General features: G+C 36.2%; 1 long non-coding RNA gene across 1 annotated transcript; it reads right to left on the bottom strand.

Annotated features, from left to right (window-relative positions):
* Nucleotides 1–21190: 21190 nt before the first annotated feature.
* On the bottom strand, nucleotides 21191–24595 carry LOC130235519 (uncharacterized). Its single transcript, XR_008838401.1, has 3 exons — nucleotides 24534–24595; nucleotides 23916–23954; nucleotides 21191–21308 (listed from the first exon to the last, which is right to left on the bottom strand). It is a non-coding gene; the product is annotated as an uncharacterized LOC130235519 (long non-coding RNA).
* Nucleotides 24596–26424: the final 1829 nt, after the last annotated feature.

Below are 26424 nucleotides of genomic sequence, written 5' to 3'. Positions count from 1 at the left end.
CGCTGTCAAAGTCTCTTTATGATTCCCTTCACAATGCCTCCAGATGCTTTCAACACTGACTTCTGAACGGAGGTTTGTTTCCTTGCTTTTTTGATTGTGAAGGAATCAGGCTGGGTTTTCCAATAAAAAAAAGGTGCAAAAGAATGTAAATTTAATTGTTTTTAAAATGCCCAATTTTCTTTTTTTAGGCTTTATTTGTTCTTGATGAAATTGTAAAAAATTTAAATGACTGCATAAATATTCACTTACTGGAATATTTATAAAGAAGTACATGCACAAGGAGTGACATTTGCATGTGAGGTATATTTATTTTTAATGGAGCTGACAGCACAAAAGATTTTTCGATGAACAGCACTGCTGTCCATTAGCTCAACAGGACATGCATTACATTCACTGTACATTAACCTCTACCAACATTATACACCACTGAGAAGCATTTTCAGTCTCAGTGTTACTGTATGGTTCAGCATAGGATTAATTGTGATTTAATGCTTGAAACTATGATGTAATTCTTTTAAAAAAATAATTGAAGCATTGCCAGTGCTGGGAAATCTCATTAGATAATTTCTGTGATTAATATGTGCTATATGTATGATAACATTGTATCTAAAGAATCAATCTTGACCTACAAATATCGGGTTACACTTTATTTTAGCTTGTCATTGTTGAAATGTAATTTTACATTTAAGCACTAATTAATTTAAAGTAATAAATCTTTAAATTAAATACTAACTACTGCTAATGAAAATGCTAATGTTAAGTGTAATCTATAAGCAAATTAATTGTTTTTCCATCGACAGTGTTATGTATTAGGTATAATGAATCTGCAAAGTCTTTGCATTTTAATTTTTTTTTTTAATGATATTATCATATTTAATTAACATCCATCCTAAATATGTTAATGTTAATAACATAACCTAATGTTAAAAATCCACATATAGAAACCAAACATTAACCAAGATCAGTGAATGCTGAAACCATGAAGACATCACTCAAACGCTTAGGCCGTTTACACTAATACTAGTGTAATTTTAGTTTTAAAACGGTGTTGTAGGATGCTTTCACACCTGCCTTATTTAGTTCGGCTGAATCGCACTAGAGTTCGTTTTCCCTCTTGGTGCGGTTCGTTTGGGCAGGTGTGAATGCAGCAATCGTACTTGAGTGTGCACCAAAAGCGGACCAAAAAAGCATACCGAGACTTCCTTGAAGAGGTGGTCTCGGTACGCTTTCAAATGAAACCTGGAGCAGTTCGTTTGTGGTGAGAATATGATCCGAACTAAAACAGACCCAACCGCAAAAAGTACTGCGCCTTTTTGGACTAATCCAGCTGCCGTAGTCTGATGCGCTGAGCATTATGGAATGTGGAGGAAAAAACATTGGTTGACAGTGCTTTACCAACAGAGAGAGAGAGAGAGGGAAAAACATTACCTGATTTGATTTAGTGGCTAATTCGTATGAATTCGTACGATCTAATTTGTACAATTTAGTACGATTTGCTCATCCTCCAATGACGGTTGGGTTTAGGGGTGGGGTTAGGTGCCACACCTCCTTTTTAAAATCGTACAATTTCGTACGACTAAACTCGTACGAATTCGTACAAATTAGCCACTAAACTGACAAAGGATGGATCGTTGGTAATATTTCCACAAGATGATCATGTCGCAGTCTGGGAGACAATCAGTCAGCGCAGTCGTAGCTCCGTAATAAAAAGCGACATTTTGTGTCTGCCATTTTGTTTACTTGCGGGAGTTCCATTGTCATTTTCTCGCATATGAGTTCTGACCAATCAATAAGCAGTTTAGGAGATATGTTCAACAACATCTGGCCAATGAGAGATGTGGATTTTGTCACATGACTGCATTTTGGTCCTTTTCATCTGGTTCGGAGCAAAGCCAGCAGTGGTGTGAAAACGACCCAAAGACAGCAGAAAATGCTACAATGTATCATTTATTGCTCTTGGTCCGGACCAAATGAACCAAATCGCAGACGTGAAAGCACCTTTAGAATGAAAACGATCTGCATCCACACTGGCATTTCACCCAGCGTTTCTGAATAACTCTCCGTCCACACTACACTGCTCACACAAAACACAAATCACATGAACACACACACACACTCTGGCATGCACTGCTGCGATGAGAGCTGTGCACGTCAGACTGTTCATCAAGGATCTACTGCTGGATCTAATCTCACTATATTTGTTAAACGTGATATTTAATTCATCTTGTTATCTATCTAACGACATATTCCCCATCTTGGGTCTTTTGAATCTATTACTTCCTCTCAGATAACGTGTTTTGATAAGTAAATATATTAAGTGAATAATGATAAGATAAGTGAATATATTAATTTAAGAAACCATGTACACTGATTCCGCACATTTGACTGATTTCTTGCCTTTATTTCCTATAATGTATAAACTTATTGTGCGTTATACTTTTATAATGGCCATTATTGATTATTTAAACTGATATTTATCAAAAGAGAGGGTATGTTTTGTATTTTCAATGAAAATGAAAGGAGGCAGTAATGTTATAGGCTCCGTTTTGTTATAAATATGTATACAGTCATTTATGCATTTAGACGGTCATTTAAATATGCAGTGAAACATGAAGCCTCAACATGTTTGGTGTCTGTTAAGTTGCTAAAATCAAAATGAAAACAGGCAGTTCCTTATATCATGTTTTCCTTGTATTGTAAGATAGCCAGGGTGATGTCAATGAGGTTATAAAGTACACTGTTCCCTTTGAAGATTTACCCGACGTGTCCTCAGGAGTTTGTTTTCATATCAAACTTGTGAAGTCTGAACTTACAAGGAGAGGACGCAGGACTGAACTGTGTGTAGGCCACTTATTATTGAGGGAAAAGCCCCAATCAGATGGGTGAACGCATCCGTTTTCAGATGTCTCCGTTTTCCCCCGTCCACACTGACACGGAGCAGCAGCGTTTTAAAATGAAAACGGCCTCTTCAGCATTTTCAAAAAACTCAGGTTTTCGGGGCTTGAAAACTCTGGCGTAGTGTGGACGGATGGCATAACCATAGCAAAACTTTTAAAACTAAAACGTATTAGTGTAAACGGGGCCTTAACTTGCCATACTGAACCCTAGTGTTATATATTTACACCAGCTTATAGACCAGGGGTGTCAAACTAAATTCCTGGAGGGCCACAGCCCTGTAGAGTTTAGTTCAAGCCCTTCATCAGCACACCTATCTGTAGGCATCAAACAAGCCTAAAGGACTTAGTTTGTTCAGGTTTGTTTAATTATGGTTGGAACTAATCTGTGCAGAGCTGCGGCCCTCCAGGAACTGAGTTTGACACTTGTGTTATAGACTGACAGAAGTTTAAAGAAGCCAATTTTTCCTTTGACTATCTGAATTGATTCGTTTTTAGTTAAAATGGTATTCAAAACCAAAGAATGCATACTGATACATTTGAATAACATTATACATTTAGCAGATGCTTTTATCCAAAGTGACTCACACCTGTGAACACACAACCCAAAGCAGTTGGCTTCCTGGGAAGCAGTTAGGTGTTTGCTGCCCTGCTCAAGAGATTCACCTGTGCTGTGGTAGTGAGGGTGGAAGAAAGTGCTGAATATTCACTCTCATACACAATCCCAACCAATGCCAAGACTCAAACCTGCAACCTTTGGATCTCACACCAACTCTAAACAAACTAAATAACTAAATAAACATTAGTCTACACATTCTTTTTGTATATGTCCACGTGATGATGGAACTTGTCATACAGATTAGCTAGACCAATGATCCACTGATCTAAAACTGTGCTTGACTCGAACCTGAGCACTTTGCATCATAGTGATAAGCAGACTTATTCGATTACCAATTATTGACACCGTTAATTTGTTTTGTGTTATTTGATTTGTGCAAAGAACTGCACAAAAATAATTCTTTATCCATATGTATAGTATATGTTTCAGTAAATATCATTAGCTCCAAAGCATTTCATCTAAAAACTACAGTTTAATTCATGTATGTTTTTGCAGTTTCAAAAACATGAGCCTGTTTTGCAATTTTTTGTACACACAAAAGTAGGTTGGACAGTCTGCCTAACATCTGCATTTAAGTTCGCAATGCAAGTCACAAGGATGGCTAAATGACAACAGAATTTTCACATAGAAGCTCATCGGTCACTAGCTATGTTTTCATCCAAAGATGCAAATAAATGTATGAGCAAAACTGGAAAATCTCATAAAAGACGTGCGAATAAAGCAGCGTTTTCATCCAAAAAGACAAAGAGAACAAAATCATCACTTCCTGATTAACTGGTGCCAAATATCAAGAATAAATATTTAATTCATTGAGGTAGGAGAAGCTGCGTGAATCTTTTCTTTATTTAATATAGAAATTTAATATAGAATTGCGCCTGAGAAGACAATGCCGACACGCAACGAACATGTGGTGGCGTTTGAAGGCATCAGACGTGGAGTACAGACTCTCTTGACAGTTCTGAAGGTAATTAATAATATAATAACACTAACAGTGAAAAGGTTAAGGCGTTTTACAATGACAAAAACAATATTTCAGATGTTTTACAATGTGCTCAGCCTGCTGGTTGGTCCATTCGTAGACATTTTTATCATCACATGAACCCTTATAACAAAATCACATGACCTTATTTTAATGCACATACTGGAATTTGTTCGGTAAAAGTGTTTCCATTGTAGTTTATGGGCATCTTATCTTCGAATAAAAAGTTATGTGCATTTTCAAAATTGATGCGCATCTTGCTGTTTCCATTAACTACTTTATGCGAATCTCCAAAATGCACATAAAAATAGGTGGATGGAAGAACAGCTGTTGTTTGAGACATCTAATCGAATAGAATTCAAGCAGTACTGGATACAGTATAATGATAACATGCACAGCAATATAAAGTGGTCATTGAAAATACAAATTTCTATTAAAAAAACTCCAAAGACACCATGCAGTGCCAATATTTTTTTCATTGCTTCCTTCTGATCCCAACATTAAAAAAGAGTGGATGAAGGTTATTTTAACTGAAGCTACAGACCATGTCAGTAAGAGAATCTGATCTTTCATTTACTTCTTTTTAATGCAGATCACTTTACAAAAAGGGCATCATTTATTGGTTCCATTCAATATTGCTTCAATTCTGTTATTATATTGTTTGACATACTGACCTTATTCTTCGCATACGTGTGGGCACAGCCGTTTGAATGCTTTTGGCTCAAAATTTCCGTTCTCATTCACTTCCATTCATTTTTAGATGTTCAAAACAGCTCTCTATGCTGCTTGATGCTGCAAACTGATATTTTCTTTTTATATTATTCTGCTTTGTCTGTATAGTCATGAACACATTTGTTGTAGAGCAAGTAGTTTGACCATTATTATTAATAGTCATTTCTCCCATAGGCAACTGAATCAGAAGTTGTAAAACAATCATAAGTTCTAAAACAATTGCAAAAACAAGCGCACAATACTGACTATACAATGATGCGTTTGATGTGAAAACAAATGTATAACATAAGTGGACCTCAGAGGAGTACAACATAAAATGTCAGTCAATGGCCACTTTAAGGGCTTCATAATATCATTTATAAACATTTCCTCTGCAAGCCTTACGTTTTTCCATGACCAGGGTTAGTTCAATACACTTTACAAGTTGAATTTCCTGGAAGACCACTTTTGACTATAAAGGCTGAGCGGGACAAAAGCCGTCTTTGCTGGTAAAGAAAACTAAAGGCTTCTAAATATAGCAGAGCAACAGCGGAGAATAATTCACAATGTCTCTGAAGAGTTCAGAACTGCGCACTTGTACACAAACACCACAGCACATCCTCTAATGACATCTACAGGAAATCACCATATTTTGACCAATTTAGAGCAAGCATTTGAAAGAGGATGAGGATTTGAAAGGTTAAGATGTGCCTTTGTGATAAGACCTCCTCAATATACCTGTAAAACATCTAGTCTGGATGCTACTTTAAAGCATTGTTAGTTTTCAGTTCAGATTTTTTTTTAACAAACAACAACTGCTATGAGTCATAAGAGGCTCTTTGATCTGCCCATTGTTTCTCAATTCGTGAGTAATACGGTAATTGGCAAGGTTGGCGATAACCCCCTTGAACTTCCATCACTGTTGTTTGATACACATCTGCTCTTTCAAACTTTTTTTACCCATGAAAAATATGCTGTGCTATAATTGGAACCTTCTCCCTTGCCTTAGGAGGCTTCAACTTGCCATTTGCAAGTAGGACATCTCCCAGCGCCTGTTTGACAAAAGCCCAGAGATAAAACACAGAGGCAGTCAGATGCGCTGGGTGCTGCCCGGCCGTGATTTACACTCCGACTCAGCAAATTAACAAGACAACTGAAAGAGACCACATGACACATGCTCTGTCATACATCATGAGTAGATGTGGCTTTATTCTTAATAAGAATGTAGGTTTTAGCACAGAAACTACAATGATGACTCTTGACCCAATTGTGGCAAACTGACACAATTTAAAGATTATACAAAATGTCTAGTGGATGGATCGATACTTCGATCAGATGATCTGAATTTACTCATCATTTTGTCTGAATATGCACCAGATCAAGATCCAATAACAATACAGTAGCAGAAAACTTGAACTTCCGAACATCGGAAATACCGATCACCTACAGAAAATACCAAAATACCAAAATAGGAAATACCTGCTTCAGCCTACATTTCTAGTGAAAATGCAAAAACATACCTCAACATCCGTTTGCTTGCAGTTAATAAGTAAAATGAATGCTATGTGGATGTATTTGACGTCAAATTTTGTTCGTTTTCACATTAATGATATTCACAAGGACATACAATCAATGAATGAAGGATTATTTTCATGCAGTTCTTTGCACAAAGCCAAATAAATACAACAAAACAACTTAATATTGTTCTGTGTTTAGTAATTGAGTACAATTACTTCTCTATCTTCACATGGACAACTTTCTGTGTTCAAAAAAAGAGATAAAAAGCTTTGTAAAACCAAGGTAGAATTAAATTGTAGCAGAGCAGTTGTCTCTTGTGTTTGTTATTGAAAACACTATTTATTGGGGTTAGGGAAAGGTTAGTGGTGAGCTGTCCTGCCCTCTCATGGACGAGTATGTAGTCAAGGATGTGTATCTGTAATGAACAACAAAATGTACCCTGAGTAACATTTTTCAGATTCACTAAAATGTAGACAGCGCCCTCTAGTGGATTTTTTATCTGAAATGTCCAGCGAAACATACCCGGAGGAACATATTTTATGTTTGACAAAACAATTAAGGATAAGGCACATATTTCAAATTACCCTGGGTTGCAAAAATCCAAAACCAGCTCTTTTAAATGTATAATGCAGTGCAGGCAGAGCAATAGACATTACACAATCAAGCATAGCTCATGATGATAAGATGCACATCATTGATTACAACACAGATGCAATATAGGCTAAGAGGTAACATAATGGCAGAAATACCAGTCAAATGACTTTTCACAAACATTAGTACATGCCTTTGTGAAATAAAAAAGAAAAAACAGATCAGCTGCATACATCACCATCAACATCCTTACAGAAATCATGTGTTTTTCATAAATCCTGACATTTTTTAATGCCAAAAAGGATTTGTGCTGAGGCAATCTGTAAATCTGATCCTGTCTAATGCAAATCATGCGTTGGGAAATATTTATATTCAAGAACAAAATGTCATTTGTCAAGCGTCAGTCCCAGCTGTAAACCCCAGGAAATATGACTAAATTGCATATGTATAGCTACAAAATATTGAAATTAAATAATTTGGCAAAAGAAATTAAATTTGATCACTTAATCAGCTTTGTTTTTATATTTGCATTTTTATTCAAGTGTTTCCAAACAAAATGCTTTTTCTACAATTAAAGTCAAGTGTTGTTTCCTAATGAGGATTTCCACATAACACAGTTTATGATATTTATTATATTTTTTTAATCATTTACATTTTTTTTTGTATGTCATCATTTTTTTTTTGTAAGTGTCAACTAGGATACAGATTTTTTTTTTAAAATGTTCCCGGTTTTGTTTTTGTTTGATTTTTTGCCTTGCATTTGTGATTTAATAGAAATGTAACTGATGATTTCTTAAAATCGATCAGTCAATTTTGAGACCACTGAATTCAATCGAATCATAATCAGATCACTTAATTGGTTTCTGCAAAAAAATAAAATAAATAAGTTTCACTGGCATAAAGAATTGATATTGGATCATACTGTGAAGAAACGTCTGATGAATTCATTTAATCTTTTTCTCCCCTGGCATTACTTCTAAACAAATACACTGTTAAAAAAAAAAAAAAACTGTTAATGAACAGTTTCTGTATTTTATGATTCACAGGTGTTTTCCGTTAATTTACGGTTGTTAATTGCAATATGGGATGGTGAGCTCTGCTCTGTCAACTTTTTAATGTTGACAATTTAACTCCACAGTTTAACACAGTAACTTTTATTTTAGTAGTTTGCAATAAAATAATGTATAAGAAATAATATGTAGAGAAATAAGTCTGTAAAATAACAGAAAATGTACTGGCAGTTTATTACAAGGATTCTGTGGCATGATATACAACACCAATCCAGACAATAGATCACGTTAAACTATTTAAAAAAATTTATAAAAGTCACTTTTTCAAACTTTTCAAGGTTAACTGTGGTTTGAAGAAATATCAAGGACGTGTAATGCAATTCAAAAGCGTCATTAAATGGGGGGAAAAAACACATGAAGCACAAAATACAGTAAACATGGATTTTTTTACAGTGTGGAAATCTTTTTAAAAGAAATTTACTTAATTCTAAGCTTTCTTGCAATGGTTACATGTACAGTTGAAGTCAGAATTATTAGCCCCCTTTGATTTTTTTTTCTTTTTAAAATATTTCCCAAATGATGATTAACAGAGCAAGGAAATTTTCACAGTATGTCTGATAATATTTGTTCTTCTAAATAAAGTCTTATTTGTTTTATTTCGGCTAGAATAAAAGCAGTTTTTATAGTCTACAGAACAAACCATCGTTATACAATAACTGCCTAATTACCCTATCCTGTCTAGTTAACCAAATTAACCTAGTTACGCCTTTAAATGTCTCTTTAAGCTGTATAGAAGTGTCTTGAAAAATATCTAGTCAAATATTATTTACTGCCATCATGACAAAGATAAAATAAATCAGTTATTATAAACGAGTTATTAAAACTATTATGTTTAGAAATGTGTTGAAAAAAATATTCTCTCCGTTAAACAGAAATTGGGGGAAAAATAAAAAGGGGGGCTAATAATTCTGACTTCAACTGTATGTTTTCATCAAAATAAAAGGAAAGTAATATTGTGAAACATAATATAATTTTACAGTTCTGTTCTTTATAAGGTACACCCGTTCACCGGGTACTGCAGACAGTAACTAAATGCATTTAGACATGAAGACATGATCAAGATGTTCTGCTGACGTTTAAACAGAGCATCAGAATGAAGAAGCAATGTGATTTAAGTGACTTAGGTGCCAGAATGGCTGATCTGAGTATTTTAGAAACTATACTGATCAACCAAGATCACCAACAAACATCTATACGGTTTACAGAGAACAGTCTGTGAAAGAGAGAATACCCAGGGTGCTGCATTTTTATAGGTAAAAATGCCTTGATACTGGAAATAAGAGGCAAATGACCAGGGCTGCATTTCCCAAAAGCACTGTAAGTTTACTGACAATTACTAATAGTTCTATATTTAGCTTAGCCTTACGCTACTGTACTTTCAGGAAATTCACCACATACTGGTTCAAGCTGATAGACAGTCAATAGTTCCTCAAATAACCATGTTACAAAAGAGATCTACAGCATGTCCCACCCTGATGCAGATAATCAACAGCAGCAGTAGTAGAACACACCAGTAACAATCCTGGCAAAAAACAACAGCAAACATATGCTACAATCCGCAGGCTTAACAAAACTGGACATTGGAAGACTGGAAAAGGGTTGCCTGGCCTGAGGGGTCTCAATTTCTGCTTCAAAATTCAGATGGTAGTGTGAGAATTTGCCATAAACCTGAAAGCATGGACCAGTCTGCCTTGTCTTAGTGCTTCAGGATGCTGGTGGTCTAATGGTGTGAGGCAGATTTTCTGGGCACCCTTTGGGCCTCTTAATACCACCATGGTTCCATCAGCACTGTAATGCGCATCACTTTCTTCACTCCAGGAAAATTAGTAACATGGCATTTCAGCTCAGGTGATAAGAAAAGACAACAAGTCCAGGGAAACTTCCACTGAGATAGATTAAGAAGGTTAATGCACAGAACTAGGTAATATCCCATAAATGATCACAGTGAATTTTAATTGCCTTCACATATTCTCTTTTAGCATTAATCTTGCATAACCAGAAACTCTAAGTACTTCAAAGAACCTCCAAGTACTTTTTTTTAATGGAAACTATAATTTACATTATATATTATATATTAACACTATAATCGCATGAGAGTGGAATGCAGGTTACATACAAAACTACATGAAACGTGAAACCATTAAATAATATCAGTAACAGTTACAATAGAAAATATTAAGCTAAAAAATGTCCTTAATCACTTTCAGGGTTGAAGAGGAAATTCCTACAATCTTTATGATTTGACAAACATTGGATGAAATTATACAAGGTTATGGATAATATCACCCATATTTCATTATGTTTAGGTTTATATAAAAACACATTTTTAATTGTTATGCAACTATGAAACTATAGGTCTATATATACTATATGACTATATATATCTATTTCAGCTCATAAAAATATATTCATAAATAATACATTTTTATAAATAGTTTTAAATTACAAATAAAGTTTGTTTTTTGGACATTTGCATTTGTGGAATTCAATTTTAAAGGATTAATTTACAAAAAGAAAGCCATCTTTCTATTGTTCAAAACTGGAATACATTTATTTTATCTGTAGAACACATTATATGTTACCATTGACTTCTATTGTACGTACAAAAACAAGTAACATTATTGATGTCTTAAAATATACTCCAAAGTAGGGCTGAGCGAATAATCGAAAAAAGATCACGATCTCGATTCGACCCTGCACACGATCTTAATCCAGCATCTCTACGATTCAGCCAATTAAATTTTCAAGTTCAGGAGAGAAGCGTAAAGGTGGTCACACGAGTCTTCTCATTGTTTTGTATACATTGCTGAGCAACATGGACATCTCCGAATGGTGTTAAAAGTGTCACATACTGTATTTATAAGGTATAATTCACCCCAAAAAAATGTCATTTCTGTCTTAATGTAATGATGTAGTTGCGACCGCGAAATCACACGTGAGCTGAACGCAAGCTGTTTGTTTACTATCGAGAGGACAAGCATGTGCCAGCCAATGTACTCTACTTTAGTGAACAGAACCTGCATAGGCTGTGAATAACAGGTAATAAAGTTGTAAATATAACATTCAGTTTGTTGCACAGAGCAATCGTTTGGGAGCCGAGCGGGAAGTATGATTTGCATGTTTTTTTTTTTTTTCTTAAAGTGACTACGGCCATGACATGAACAACACACTGCAGTGAAAGTGAAACCTAAAGTGCACACATCATTTAAATGATCATATTGCATTTTACAGTTATGATTACAACAAGCATTGGGTATGTTTTTTTTTTCTTTCATAGCAAACAAAAAGTGTTCTACTACTACTCTAGCCTATATAACGTTGATTATAGTGCGATGGAATCTGATAATGACAAATGTCTCATTTTACCAGTGAAAAACAAAAGGTCTAAAAAGGTTCTCAATGACAAATGACAAGCATGTCTCAAACATAATAATTCAACTTCAGAATTATGAATAGTTGTATTCTGATGTAATCACTTTACAGTGAATTAACAACCAGGACACGTCCACCATTTAAAGTCTAAATAAAATGTAGCATTTTATCCAACAGTAGACCTATAGGACTAATATTATGTTTGCTGTTTTACAATATGCTTGAGAAATAACAATAATAATAGGCTACCCAAATCAACATTTATTTTACATCTACAGAATAATGAGAAAATTCTGATCTTGATATTAAGCCAAAAAAAATGTGTGATTCCCATATTAGCCAGAATTGTGCAGCCCTATTCCAAAGAAGTTTTTTGTAATGCCATAATGGTTTGGAACAATACAAAAGTAAGGAAATGAGTACAGATTTCTTATTTCTAAAACTATCGCTTTAAACAAGGTTGCTTTTTTGTTACATAACCTAAACCTCTTATCTAACACAAACACAGCGTAATGATCAACACTGTAACTGCATCTTAAAGAGTTTAATGAATGTCACTCAATCTATAGATCAAAAGGACTCTAGTGGATCACTGTCCAAATAATCATTGGGGCAGGAGCAGAGGTGCCGGTTTCACAAGATTTACGCTTAAATACAGATGGATTAACATAAAAAACCTGATTAAACTTTAGCCAATCAATGAGGAGAATTAATCACACTCGATGCATGCAGTTAATGTGCAACATCAACCACAGTAATGTTCACCTCTGTGCTTGCTTTAGTCAGCTCCTCGCATTCTGTGGGTAAAAACCATTGTAATAATGCCACAATGTCCAGGAAGACTATTTTTTATAATGCTGACTAAAGACACCTCTTCCTTGCAAACACTTAATAGCATCTGTTTCTTGTCGTCTGTGCGGATGCTGCAATCCACAGACCTCCGGCTGTGCCTCATATCACTCCTTCCTTCATTTGTGAGTCATAACGACTCCCTGCGTCTGCATTTGACACACCTACACTGAGATAAAGCCATTTAAACAGGGCATCCAAGCCGGAAAAGCAGCAAAGACAGGAAGAAAAAAACATGAAAAGCTCAAGTACACTGACCCCCCATTGTAAATATTACACTGATTAATGAAAACAACTAATGCTGTGGGTGACAGACTTCTCAAGTTCTCTTTTTTCTGTGTACTAGAACAGATTAATATAATTTATTGTTATTTTTTTAACATTACAGCATTACCTCTTTTCCCAGTCTGAAACTCTCTAAGGTTGCTGGTTTATTTTGGGCAGTTGTAAATGTAGCAGTCACACTGGAGTGTGCACCAAAAGTGGCCAAACAAGTGTACCAAGACCTGCTTGAAGTTGTGGTCTCAGTAAGCTTTCAATTGAACACTAAATGTGTACGTTTGTGGTGAGAAGTTGATCTGAACTTGAACAGGCCCAACTCCAAAACGTACTGCATATTTTTGGACTTTTCCAGCTGTCATAGTCAGCTGTGATGTGTAGTATTAAATAAGGGAAAGTATTTGTTTACTGTGCTTTAGCAAAAGCTCCATGAAAGCTTTCGGACAAACTTCTGAAGTGACTTACATTTACATTTACATTTAGTCATTTAGCAGACGCTTTTATCCAAAGCGACTTACAAATGAGGACAAGGAAGCAATTTACACAACTATAAGAGCAGCAGTGAACAAGCGCTATAGACAAGTTTCAGGTGTGTAAAAGTCTAAGAGCAAAACTTGTGAATTGTGATGCGCCTTTGACCTTGGCAGAGGATTACTCTGTGTGTAGATCTAATTAAAACATTGGGCTCTATTTTAACAATCTAGGTGCAAAGTCTAAAGCGCATGGCACAAAAGCTCAAAGGACATGTCCACTTTTGCTATTTTAAGGACCAAAAAAGACGGTTTGCGCCGGGGCATATGGTCTAACAGGGTTGTGATTATCCTCTTAAGAGTTATGGGTGTGTTTTGAGCATAACGTGCATTAAACAATCAGAGTCTCATCTCCCATTTCCTTTAAGAGTCAGTTGTGTCACGCTATGACACATTTACCATTTACATGGCAGACTTTGTAAGTGGAAAAACTGAATAGAAAAACTGAACACTTCACTAGCAAGAAAAGCCTCTTCCATTCGGCCTCTTTATTTGTACTCTTTACTTTACTCCTTTAATTACATGGATAAGGACGCACTCCACTGAAGACATCCATTAGCCTACATATTTTATTTCATTTGTTAAGCATAAAGATTTGTTTCAAAACTATTTCTAAATACAGTTCTAATTTCCAGCATAAAAAATAAACAATAATAATGAAGCGTTATATCTAAACATTTGTCCTATTCTTATGCCCCATATGGTGATGCATACGACAGTTGGACAAATCTAAACTTGTTTTTATTAAAACACATATAAATATGCATATAATAAATAATACTGCTAATAATAATAACAACATTATAACAAAAATGAAAATTGCCATCAATACCCTGAAAAAAGCCCCCTGGACATGAAGGCATGGAGGCAGCAATTTTATATCCATGTAGTAAATATTAATTTTTGTAACATTTAAACCATTAAATTTTTTTCATTTGTAAAGATATTTGTGTATTGCTGTACATCCTGTGTGTATTAAGCATTTGAACTTGCAAAGGCGCATAACTAATGCGCTCTGTGCTGGACTTTAGACCAGATTTTAGTTGGTCAACGGCGTGGTCTATTTCAGTTTCTCAAAATAGCAACACACCTCCTTTATAGACCGGCACACCCATGAGTCCACAAAGTGATGCAAATGGATTTGCTGTTTCAACAACATGGCGAAAAACGTAAAAATTAGGGTTGAACTGGTCTGAAAATAGCAACAAATTCCGCAAAACACATCTTGCACGTTATTGCACCGGGTGTATGTTAGGGCTCATTGTTTTTAAGATGCATCCTTGCTTCATTCTAAAAATTTAAACAGTTTGTCTAAAGTGATGCACAGCTACGTAATAGGTTATGACCAGGGTTACAGTCAGCCAGCCCAGTCATGACAAACTGCAAGCTTTGGATGTTTATATCTGTGAAATGTGTCACAGTTTTGGAAAACACTAGCTTATAGACCAGTGTTTCTCAACCATGTTCCTGGAAGACCACCAGCACTGCATGTTTTAGATGTCTCCTTTGTCTGTCACACCCATTTCAGGTCTTTCAGTCTCTGCTAATGAGCTAATGATTTGAATCAGGTGTGTTTGGTTAAGAAGTTATAATGAATGTGCAGAGCTGGTAGTCCTCCTGTAACATGGTTGGGAAACATTGTTATAGACTAATATAATGAAACTAAAATCTAAAAATTTGGAATTGAAATAAGTTTGAAATAATTGCATGTCTATGCATGAGTGGGTTTGTTTTGTTAACATATTCAATGATTATAGGTTATTTTAGAGGTGGCCAAATTTAAAAACAACTGCATTAATTAAAGTAAAGCTGCATTCACGCTAGCAGCGAGTCCATTCACTTCATTTAAATTATTAAGATGACAACTCCCACAATTCCACACTCAAAATATGTCTTTGTTTGTTGTGAATATCTGCCCTAGCAGCAAAATTTAATTCTGTGCCTTTAATCCATTAAGCACATCTGTATTTTAAATGCACAACTCTTGCTATTTTTAAAGAGCCCATATTATACATGAAATAGGGTCATATTTAGGTTGTAAGGGTCTCCAACAACAGTCTAATATGCATGCAAGGTCAAAAAACACTTTGATGGTCTTATAATCTGCATTTATTTTTACCTAATTATCCCAGCGACTCCCATATGAATCGTTCAGCGATTCATTTGTTCCCAAACCCCTCCTCAGCGCGAAGCTAATCTGCGCTGATTGGACCGATGACAGCCTGCTGCGATTGGTCGACAGTTACAGGCTTCAGCACGAGGCAGAGTGAAATGCCCAGCTGCTAATCTACAATATAAAAGTAGTCACAGTGCATACACGCTTCATAGTGGATTTTGGCTGCCAGTGGGTGAATGTAAACACAGACGATGGACTAGAAAATACTGACGACTAACTATTTTATTGAGCAAAAAGTCCAAGAACTGGCGAGGAGGTCACAGTCTTCTTGCTCTTTTCACACACACGCACACACACACACACACACACAGGGCCTGCGCGTCCATAGAGGACCGGCTGAATGGAGAGGGCATGGCGCTCAGTTATATCCGCGAAAACCCGTGCGTTACACACACGAGGAGACACACACACACAGAGGGCCGGCGCGTCCATAAAGGAGCGGCTGAATAGAGAGGGCGCGGCGCGGCGCGGCGCTCAGTTATATCCGCGAAAACCCGTGCGTTACACACACGAGGAGACACAAACACACACACACACAGGGCCGGCGCGTCCATAGAGGAGCGGCGCTGTTATATCCGCGAATCCCGTGCGTTACACACACGAGGAGACAATAATATTGAGCTGAAATATTTTGAAACTTGTCCGTTGCATGTGTGTAAACAGCTGACGATCCGTAATCAAAGCGGCACGCGTCGCGTTTTCAACGTGGCTTTACTCGCGATATGAGAATATAAAGAGTTAACCTGATGCAGCACAAGCAGTTACAAGTAACAAAACACAACTAAATACATCATGTGCAAGATAGAGTAAACGAGGCAACAGTTTTAATCGCACTTACTTACACTTGTGAAATGGGGGTAGAAACAGATCCATGATGCACTGATCCATGTTCTGACAGTCTATACTGATCCTTCCTTTAACAAACTGATGAAGTCTTCTTTGAAAGCATATAGTTTTCAGAAGCACTCAGAACTGCTCAAGGCTGGGCTATATTGCTGATGTTTCATCTTTGATTAGACTGTCCATAATATCCATCTGCACAGCGTGACTTTATTCGACCAGTGTCTGAGTGTGTCTCTGTGTGTGTGTGTGTGACTTTTTTTCTGTTAGTGGGCGGGGCCGCAGGTTTCAAATCTCCCGGGTTTGTGCGCCCAACTACTTGTGTTTCGTAGCTGCGTCATCGCGAAACACCTAATGACTCATTATCAAGACGACTCGTTTGAAGCACTATGAGTCGACTCTTTTATAGATGAATCAATAGTTTTAAACACTGTACACTTACAGATTTAAGCCTTAGCTGGATATTTCACTTCACTTAGAGCTGTGACACACTACATGGAAGGGCATTTTCAAAAACCCATAATATGGGCTCTTTAATTAATAAATAGTTTAATTTAAAAATTAAAACTTTTTAATTCCTTGTTAGATTGGAGTGACGTCCTATTTTATGCCAATAAATGTCATATCAGATCATATTTACTAAAGAAACCAGCCTGATTTCACGATAAAACATAAGTATTTTACGTTTTGTCAGTTTAGTGGCTAATTTATACAAATTTGTTCGAGTTCAGGTGAAAATCTACGATTTTAAAAAGGAAGCGTGGCACCCAACCCCGCCCCTAAACCCAACCGTCATTGGGTGATGAGCAAATAGTACTAAATTGTATAAATTAGATAGTATGAATTCATACGAATTACCAACTAATTCAAAAAGTTACGAACTGCTGTGAAATTGCATTGAAAGGAATTTATTGGTAAACAGTAGATTGCACATCTGGACCAAAGATGTGCAGTCTACTGTCTACCAATAACTCTAGTGCAGCAGCACCAGGGATACTTCTGTGTGATAAATAGCATGAATGTTTGGTTGTGTGAACATGGCTTAAAGCTTTATACTGTATTGAAAATGTTACTTTCATAAAGTCCTTCATGTCATTTGAGTTCAGTGAAATAATGTGAACATGTTCATCCAATCTGTTGTTAAAAAAGAAAATTAATTCCTTACTGTTGATTTATTTTGTCTCAATTATTAATGAAGGTACATATTCCATTTATTTTGCTGTTTTTCGATTCTCAGATTCAATTCTAAAACATGGAATCTGAATCAAATTGATTCTCAAATTATCAATCAAAGAGCCTCAATTTCAGTTTATAGAATCAAAATCACAAAACTCTCTGCAAGGCCAGCTAACGCCATGCATTTGGTTAGAACACCTCAAATGCATTAATAATGTAACACCTCTCACCATATTCTAAAAGCAATTGTAACTACAAACAGTTCATCAGTGTTGGGAAAAGCTACTTTAAAGGGAACCTATGGTGAGAAATCTACTTTTAAAGCTGTTTGGACAGACGAGTGTGTAGATGTAGTGTATAGACCGTCATATTGGGGTGATATAAACACACCCAGTCCTTTTTTTTTTTCAACATTTAATAACATAAAAACGGTGGACCAATTGGAGCGGTTTTCAGACTACGGTCCCCCCACCCACCAATATTGATTGGCAAGCACATATTAACATGTCTCCATATTAACGCATATAATCATATCAACAAGACAGGACAAACGCAAAGCAACCGGGAATAAAAGGTCTGTTCAGTTTGCTAGGATCATCAATCATCATCAAATGTGATCAAGAGTGAGTTTTAGAGGTTTAAAATGTTTTAAAACAGAGCATGCGTGTAATGAATTACAGCGATTCACTTCAGATTTACTTCAGCGGCATGTCAAAAAAATTATAAAGGAAGACGCTTCAATCCCGATTTGTGGACGTTAAATCAGGTTTATTTTGTACATTAACAAAACAGATATCGATACAGCAGTGGATATTAACCTGTATCCTGTCAAATATGCGTGCAAAAAGAGTGCAAAGCTAAACGCGCTCACTGTCTCTGTGTGTCTGTCAGTCTGTGTCTGCGCGTGAACTTTGTAATGACATTGTGTGTGACTCATGGTTGCAACTCCACAAAAAATGCATTTAAATACTCATTGGTAAAGTTCTTACTGTAGTATTTCTCACAAACGTTACGTGAGATCTGCTTCCTGAGGCAGCCGAGGGCGGCGATTAAGGCATGCTGCTGACAGGAACGTGCGAACGGTGGGCGGGGAGGACTAGCCTAAAGGCCCAGTACAAAAAAACAGCAACAAGGTTTCAGAAGGTTTCTAACTTCAGACAGCTACAATAAATAATCTGATGGGTGTTTTGAGCTGAAACTTTACAGACACATTCTAAGGACACAAGACTTATCTTAAATCTGAAAAAGGGGTAACCTAGGTGCCCTTTAAAAAGTAATATATTAAAATCTAAAACCCCGCTGAGATTTAAAATTAAAATAAGCAAAAATAACATAACACATTACTTTTCTTAAAAAGTAACTACTGTAAGTAATACATTTTGCTAATTTATTTTTTAAAGTGACTCTAGATTGTAATATATTAATTTAAAAGCAACATTAGCCCCTTTCACACATACAGACCTTTCCGGAAAATTAACGGCAATTTTCCAGTAAGAGATCATTGTGAACTTTTTGAAAATATCGGCAAATTTGTTCCTCTAATTTTGCAGAAAGAGAAGTTGTAACATTACTGGTAATTTCCCGAAATGCTGCCCTGTGTGTACGCAGAAGGAAAACTGACAGAATGATTGCGTACACGTTTAGAACGTGACATGATGATGTGCTGACGTGAGATGCCTCCTCCTGCCAATCAGAACATTCAGACGCATTCACATGCATGCGGTTTATAAAAAAAGCCTTTGAATACTTTCCCAGACACCTTTAGCTGCTAGTTAGTCAGATAATGTTTCTGTTTCTTCTTAATGCCAACTGTGGAAAAAAATTATCGATAAAATGCTAATGATAAACCACTGTGAGTTTACCTGCAAGCTCTGCATTCAGTTGCGCGACGCATGTGGACATGAAGAAGGGCTCCTGAGAGTGCTAACACACAAACATATGTACATCCTGACATGCGAAAGTGTTCCTCTATATGTTTACATGAAATTTGTTCACAATAGGCCTACTTATCCATCCATTGAATTTGTAATGAAGCAAAAATTGTGTAAACAAAGCTGTTTAGCTGCAGTTAGGGCTTCTGCCTTTGGATGTCTCTAGGACAAACGCAGCTGCATGAATGCTAAAGTTTGAATTAAAAGTGAATCCATCAACAAAAGCCTGACCCCTTTCATGTTTACAAATACAAGCACAGCCGTTTAGAGTTCATTTATGATGTATGATGTCAGGATTTACCTGTATTTTGGGATGGATGTGTAAATATTTTTTTCCGGAAAAATTCCAGAATGTCCTTGCCTGTGTGAACAGTGCTTTTTTGAATCTTCCGGTAAAGTCGTTCTGGTAATTTTCCAGATATTTACCTGTATCTCTGTGTGAAAGGGACTATTGTCTCAGTTTGAGCTTAGGATTCTATCTATAATATATATGATCAAGCAGACGGATTGGAACCAAATTTGCAAGCAAAGCAGGCTGTTTTCATGTTAAAAATCTCTCAAAATATACCGTCACATCTCCATGACAAGGCAACACCAATTTACCAAAGCATTGGTTTTCTTTCTTTTAAAACCATCTAGACTTCGATCTGTGTGTTTTCAGTAGTGTGAGACAGAATAATTCCCTTCAGTTAGAGACTATGAGCTTTGAAATATTGCTCACACAAACGCGCTATTAGACGCTAAAGAAAAGAAAAACATTGCAAAGCATCATATGGCCTGTTTAATAAAACACCTGAGCTCATTTGTCTCTGTTCTGAGAAAAACAGTCACTGAGAAAGAATTATCAGTGAATTTATTCATAAATCAGAGCCAGATGGGACATTTAACAGAAGTCATTTGTACTCTTTGTGAGGTGGAATTTAAAAAGCACTGAAGCTCAACAAGTTCCAAAATATCACCCTAGAGCGATTACACCATCATTTGTGCAAATTTTAATGAGAATTACAGGTTTACCAAAGCATATCAAAATCTTTTTTTAATCACACCTTGGGACCGTCTTAAGTATACATGGTTGGGAATAACTGTTCTTGAACATGCTGGATAAGCAAATGAACCGACGTCTAAAAACAGTTCTTTATCTTAACAGCTAGAGACAAGACTGAATTTTCAAAGTGTATAAGCAAATCTTTCTAATTAAAGAATTCTCTGCAGTGAGAGTGATAAATAGCTTATCATTCATTGGGATATTAAATCACAAAGCTGTTGACTTTTGCACAGTCGGTGAATACCATCAGGGGAAAAAAAACTATCTTTGATCAGCAGAGCCGCTCTGAATATAAAGTGAGCGCTTCGTGTTCAAATTGTCTTTGAAAATTACAATAACATTGTAATTTATCACATTTAAAGGAGAGAAAATTATTACAGATTTATGTTCCTAAAGAATAAGTGCTTTTTAATGTAGATCTTTTTTTTCACTGTACACAATCGTTCTAAAGTTTAGGGTTGTTCATAATTACATTATATTTTGAACGGCATCTACACTTATGTTAGTTGTTCTCTCCATAATCCTGGACCAGGCCGTATCCTGAGCAGATGCTGTGGTGGACATGGAGGAGTGGAGAGCACTTACTCTTGAAAGACCCCAGTGACCACAGTGACCCTGCATTGATCCAGTGGGCCAGCTTATACGCCCATCGGTGACCTACTCACACCTGCATATTCTCCACGATGGACGTCCAGCGTTCTCCAGCCTCCGTTGCCTAGACTGTAGCTCTGCACAAGAAGTTTAGCCAGAGGAGAAATGGTTGTGGCCAACTGAGCCTGGTTTCTCACAATGTTTTTTTCCCCCTCACTTTCGTCAATTGGTGAAGTTTTGTTCTTCCCCACTGTCACCACTGGCTTGCTTGGTTTTGGGACTTGTGGAGCTGCGCATCTATGGATTTGGTCTTCAGTGTTTAGACTTTCAGCAGTAAAAATTAAACCACGCTGAACTGGACTAAACTGAAATCTAACTCTGAAAACTGAATTGACACAGTATCAATTTACTACACCTTCTATATTAAGCTGCTTTGACACAATCTACATTGTAAAAGTGCTATAGAAATTAAAATGAATTGAATCGTTTTCTTATGTTTTTAAAATCAGTCTCTAATCCTCATAGATTGTTTTGATCAAAAATAAAGTACATGTACAAACAGTAATAGATTAAAAAATGGTTTTCAATTTACATTTAATTTTAAACCTTGATTTATTCTTATTTAGATCCGTTTAGATATATTACTTTAGACGAGTTCATTTGTTTTGCAGTACTTTAAAACAGAAACAATAGAAACAGCCCTAAAAATACAGTACCACCTTTGTTGCAACCTGCCACGGCTTGTTGCATGCAATAATTGAACATTTACACTTCTCAGTTTCTCAGGTTTTAATTAACAGTGTTTATGCCTTTATAGCTTAATTTCCATACAATCTATTGTTAAGTGGCTCCTTCTGGCACTATTCACACATTTCTCCCCATGATATTTTATGGAGGAATCCCAAGGGGTGAAAAGTTGAAGGATATATAATAGCCATAAATTCATTTTACCACGGATGGGGGTTGTATTTTACACAGGATAAAAAGAAAGCCTGGTTTAGGAGCAGGGCAAAGAAAGGCAGTTACTTCTAATCAAATTATGAACGCAACTTACAGGATACTATTTAATTTGCCGATTAATGTGCCTCACACATAAGATTGAGTATCCCTGTCTAATTTTACGTGACATGTAGTAATGAGACTGTAAATCATGGAAGCTTCACCTGTGGGGAAAGAAAAAAAAAATCATCTCCAAACATTAAATTTACAGAATGCCTGGCAGGCATTTAAATAATGAATCTATTAAAAAATATACCCATTATACAAACTATTTAACTCCTTATAAGCTCAAACAGAGCTCTAAAAATTGTCATTTGATGGAAATCAACATGATAATGGACTATAGTGGCTATTAATTCCCAAAGTTCCTGTAAACTATGACAACTTGATTAAACAATTCATCTGCCGCTTCCTCACATAGTGGTGGCAAAACATTGTTTTACCCAACACGTTCTCATTAAATCATAACCCTTGGTCTTTTGCTAACCTTGAATTATTATATGCGGCTCTCAAAGTACCATTAATTAGGCGCTGAGAAAACAGCGAGTGGGATTTTGTGTGATTTTAGCACCTGCACGCAAACTGAGCACTTAACGGCTCTCTCTCTCTGAGCGGAGGAAGGGGAGGGCGGAGGGGTGAGGTGAGGGCCAGGAAATAAGACATCATCGGTATTTGCTGAATGTAAACCTGACTCCACCGAGACTTGTTTTCAAACACATTTCACTGCTGTTTACATGCGTCATGCGCTTAGTTTCCTCCTGGCCTACTTTTTCCTCAGTGTAGCCCATCATTGCCGCACATACACCAAGTTTTTACAGAAAATCCTGAAATATTACAAACAGAGCATGGACTAATGAAGCCAATCTATTTACTTAAATCAGATTATGATGAAGTCACACTCTTCATGCAAGATCTAAACTGTAATTTTTATATTGCCTCTAAACTAAAGCATACAATTACTTGGTTAAATGCACATGCCAAAAATACAATACAACTGATATAACAATACAAAACATTACACTGATTTTAAACCAAAGAATGATCCTTGATAGAGAATGATCAATGAAGAGACTTTAAAACAAAGGAATAGGCAACGAAAGACAACGAACAAGTTTTAATTTTGAAAGCATGACTAAAATGCCAGTTAGTTTAGTCATATTATTGTAAAGCCTGGTTTATACTCAACGCGTCTGCTAGTTCGCTTGAGAGTGCGCAGCGAATTTGACGTCATCGCAGAGTTTGCGGAGGTTCACTTTGTGTGTGCACAGCATGATTTCAGCCGGCGGAGCGCATGATTTTTATATTTTTTTTGACTCGAGCGAGCAGTACGCACAGCGTCACGTTTGATTTGAGTTGAATATGAATCACTCTTCAGGACACAATCACGCTTGATGGTTACGCATTAAAACCAGAAGAAAAAAAACATCTATTAACATAAAAAAATAATTATCCACAGGTTTACAGCTTAAAGCTGATTACTTATTTACACATTTAAATTCAATTATTTATTCACGTATTTTAACTATTTTAGTATCAATGTGTTATATTCAATGTTTCTTTATGTCAACAGCAGTTATATGGATAATGCAAAAATATTGTTTAATATTCATTCTGTGTGTTTGATGTGACTCGAAAGCTTCATCCAGCTTGTGAATGCACATGGGCAATCTGCATATGGACAGGGCAACCAGCAAATGTGGTCATAATGTACATGTTTTAGTCTAAAGTGTTTAAGCAACTCATACCTGCTAGACTGCTCATTTTACACAGCCACACTCAAATATCTGTGGAGGAAAACAAATAATTAGAAATATTAGAGAAGCATTATAATAATTACTATCAGCTTACTTTATACTAGATTTTACTGTGTGACAAGTCAAAATACAGTTACTCATATTACTAAAAAAATACATTTTCCATAACATAGTAAAGTTTATTTATGAAATATCAATCAATAAAAAATCAGAAATTAACTTTAATTGATTCTCTAAAAACAGAATTAACTTGGTACTTGTGTTTAAAAGTCTCTTGTTATGAAATCACAAGCAAATGATTTAAAAGCCAGCACTGCAGAAGTTTCATCTCATGACTGACTTTTTTATTTGACTTCATGAGGCAATTTAATTAAAACGACTCGCAATGTACACACTAAATGCTCTTAATCACCGAACTTTGCTTAATAAGTGTTTCATTTTGCGTGTTTAAAATGTTGTAACACTCCCTCACACCGTTTTTATGTTTGTCTAAGATTTTTGTAATAAATAGTGCCTGTGCATTGATATTAGCGTAATATTATAATAAAACTCGCACATATAATAAAAAACATTGCTAAACAACATGATATTAAAGCAGATTACACTTACCTTGCAGGCCACTCGCGCTCGCAAATCCAACACGCTACAAACTTCAAACCACAACAACCTCTTCCTCTTGATTTGTTGGTCCATTTCAGCCGAGCCGACTCGACAAATGTGCAATACCGCCATCTATCGTGTGGAGTACAGAACTGCATTGATTTTTCTTAACTGATTAAATCTGGCTTGTTTTACCGTAAGATATATGTAATATATTATAAATAAGATATATTATACCATATTCATTTTTAATTAAAAATAAAAAGGCAGTAAGTCTGCAATTAATTTTTTATGTCAATTTTGCGAGGTGGGTAAAGCCCATCTAATTCAAAGCTAAATTATGGCTACAAATAGAACATGTCACGAAATTACACCTGAACACTTACTGATAATGCGAGCGTGATGTACGCGCTGCACCGCCAAATACTACAGTGAATCAGTTTAGGCTATCAGTTAGCTATAAATAGCCGGCCGGATGACGAGCTAATTCAAGGCTACGATCAGACTATGAAAATAGCATATATATTTAAAAGCCCAAACTCCTTATATGCGATTGACTTTCCTTACTTGAAGTAATATCATACATATCACAAGGTATTTTGCCAAAAAAAGACAGGTAAGCAAATTTAAGGTTTTTTGGGCTAGAGATGGGTTACACATAGCCAGCCTAGATTGGGTCTATACTTCACCGAGAAACTGAAACTACGTCTATTACTTGCAGGAACCTCATAATTGTTATTGACTTTTCTTACATGATGGAGTATCATACATATCATAAGCTTTATTTAGCAAAAAACAACATGCAACCAAATTTAAGGTTATTTTGGCTAAAATTGGGTTACACGTAGCCGGGCTAGATCTGGTCTATACTTCACCTAGCCGGTGAAATGACGGCTATTGCTTGCTGGGATATAACTATATAGTATAGCCCATTTTCATAGATGCAAAATGACCTATTATGTTTTGCATACACGTAGGCAAGATGCTCTGAGCTTCCAGTTATCAGCTTTACGTGTTACATTTGAACAGCTTTAAAACTAACTTGCTTGCTGCATATCTACACTTGAAATAATTAATTCATTCATTTTCCTACAGCTTAGTCCCTTATTTATCAGGGGTCACCACAGTGGAATGAACTGCCAACTATTACAGAAAATGTTTTACACAATGGATGCCCTTCCAGCTCCAACCCACCCCAGTACTGGGAAACATCCATACACACTCATTCACACACACACACACACAGACAATTTAGTTTATTCAGTTCACCTATAGTGCATGTCTTTGTGGGGGAAACTGGAGCTCCCGGAGGGAACCCACGCCAACACGGGGAGAACATGCAAACTCCACAACGAAATGCCAATTGGCCCAGCTAAAACTCGAACCAGTGACCTTCTTGTTGTGAGGTGACAGTGCAAACCACTAAGCCACCGTGCCACCCTTATTTAAAAAAAATGACCTTACATTTGCAAAAGACACAATATGCGAATGACCCACATGGCTTTTTTTCTTGGAGCGTGAAAGACGCCATTGTTCTGCAATAAAACACAGCTACCAAGTAAGGATCAGGGCAACCTGTATCAAATCATATTATACTGTACACTCAGAAATAAAGGTACGAGAGCTGTCACTGGGGTGGTACCTTTTCAAAAGGTACACGTTTGTACTTAAAAGTATATATTAGTACCTAAAGAATTTTAAGAGGAACACTTTTGCACTTTTAAGGTACTAATATGTACCCTTGAGGTATTAATATGGACCTTTCAGGTACAAATTTGTACCTTATGAAAAGGTACCACTCCTTTATTTGTACCTTATGAAAAGGTACCACTACCTTTATTTCTGAGAGTGTCCTAAACTGCACTGTACCACTGAGTAGAAATGAGGCACTCATCCTCCA

The sequence above is a fragment of the Danio aesculapii genome, chromosome 9 (genome assembly GCF_903798145.1).
Source record: "Danio aesculapii chromosome 9, fDanAes4.1, whole genome shotgun sequence".
Classification (NCBI taxonomy): Eukaryota; Metazoa; Chordata; class Actinopteri; order Cypriniformes; family Danionidae; genus Danio; species Danio aesculapii.
Note: the sequence above shows the minus strand (reverse complement) of the source record. Positions and strands in the feature narration are given on the sequence as shown.